The sequence below is a fragment of the Pinus tabuliformis genome, chromosome 1_2 (genome assembly GCF_031772625.1).
Source record: "Pinus tabuliformis cultivar Carrire ecotype Pingquan chromosome 1_2, CPIR1, whole genome shotgun sequence".
In the NCBI taxonomy this organism is placed as follows: domain Eukaryota; kingdom Viridiplantae; phylum Streptophyta; class Pinopsida; order Pinales; family Pinaceae; genus Pinus; species Pinus tabuliformis.
This window is the reverse complement of record NC_142298.1, coordinates 887825896-887828088: the sequence shown is the minus strand read 5'-3', so window position 1 is coordinate 887828088 and position 2193 is coordinate 887825896.

The following is a 2193-nucleotide window of genomic DNA, read 5'->3' as shown; positions in this document are numbered from 1 at the left end:
AACTTGTTCTCTCACAAAATGAAACTTCATAGCAATGTGCTTGGTCTTTGGGTGCATGAAATGAATTTTAGAAATGTTGATGGCACTAGTGTTGTAACACATGATTGGAATTGGATTAGTCAACTATACCTTAATTTCATTTAGGGTTTTCTTCATGCAGAGAATTTGTGAGAAACAAGTATCATTTGCAATATATTCTACTTCATTTTTTGATAGAGAAATGGAGTCTTGTTTCTTACTGACCCAAGACATTAAGAAGTCTCATAAAAAGGATGTTGCACTAGAAGTGCTCTTATTTTCATTAATGATGCCTGCCCAATTAACATAAGTATAGGACCTTAACTTAAACTCTTCGCTCCTAGCATACGTAGTCCATAGTCAGTTGTTCCTTGCAAGTATTTGAAAATCCTTTTTACAACAATGACATAACTTTAAGGGGGCATGCTTGAAATTTGACCACCAAACCTACTACTTGCATGATGTATGTTATAGATGTTGTGAGGTAAAGTAGGATTCCAATCCTCAATCTATAGACCGTTTGATATACAAGAGGTGTCTTATCTTCTTTAAATATCTCGCACCTAGTAACCAATGCAATGTTAACTGACTTGCATTCGTCCAATCCAAATTTTTTCACTGTTTCTCACAAATATTTGGATTGCAAGATGAAGATATCATCTTATGATTGAGAAATTTATAGTCCTAGGAAAATGTATAGTTCTCCTATCATTGATGTCTCAAATTCTATTTGCATATAGTTTGTAAATTGATGTCCAAACTTCTCACAATCGTTGCCAAAGATTATGTCATCTACATACACTACCACAATCAATAGGTGGTCATCTTTAGACTTTATATACAGATTGCTATGTGTAGTGACCCTCTTGAGGCCTTGTTGCTAAATGTATTTATCCAATCAGGTATACCAGGTTCTAGGGGTTTGTTTGAGCCCATATAAGGCCTTTTTTATTTTTCAAACAAACCCTTATTTTTCTGTGAGCATGAACCTTTCTGGATGCTCGATGTACACCTGTTCTTCTAGATATCCATTGAGAAAAGGAAACTTCACGTCCATATGATACACCATGATATTTTTATGACTAGTAAAATCAAGAAACATTCTAATAGCTTCCAATATTGCTCTTGGTGCAAAGGTTTCTTCGAAATCGATCCCCTCTATTTGGTCATACACTTTGCAAACTAAGTGAGCCTTGTTCCTAATCACTTAATCTTTCTCATTTAGCTTATTTATGAAGATCCATTATGACATTTTTATCTTTGGGTCTTGGAACATTTTTCTAAGTGCCATTCTTCTCAATTTTATCCAACTCTTCATTCATTACCTTTACGGAGGACTTATCCTTACTTGCATAACTAAGATTCTTGGGCTCAATTTGAGATAACAGAGAAATATTCACACAACTTGGGCTTCCATGGAATCTCCTCCTTGTTTGAACACCAAGTATTTGATCACAAATAATTTAGGTTTCTAGATGTTGTTTTTGTACATACCTTGAGGGAGTTTCAGTCCTTGGGCACTACAAGGAAAATACCTTCTAGCAGAGGTTATAATGGAGTTTTTTAGTGTGATAAAATTGTCAAAAAATTTCAAAAAACTAAATGCTAAAACATTTGTTTTTCAGAACAGATCTTTTAGTGGAGCTTATAATGAAATTTTATCACAATTGAAAACATCTAGGTGACTGAAGGTTTTACGGATGCATATTTTTCGATGTGCTTTATGGAATAAGAAACATCGATGCACTACTTATAAAAATGCACCAGGGTTCATACATAATTAAAAGCAATGAGGCGTTTAATTGAACAAGCACCAGAAGCTGAAATGTATACCACCCTAATGCTTACAACCAAAATATCCCCATTATGTTCAACAAAAAGAGGACCAGACCTTGAAACATATACCACTTTGGTGCTTATATAAAAAAAGTCCCAGGTCATTATTTGATGAAGGAACGACTATGGGGCATGAAAAAAATATATGTAGTTGCAGTAACATGCAACATTAGAACATCCTGTTTACATAAATGCATCGGTGTGTTTGATATATAGAGGGTCCAGTGCTGTTAATTTTAATAGTGCAACTGAATGGAAATAATATTTTGTAGAACTAGGGGGTGTTAGTTATATGAAAGCACTGGTACGTTAAGAGTTACAATGCACTGGGGCATTAAT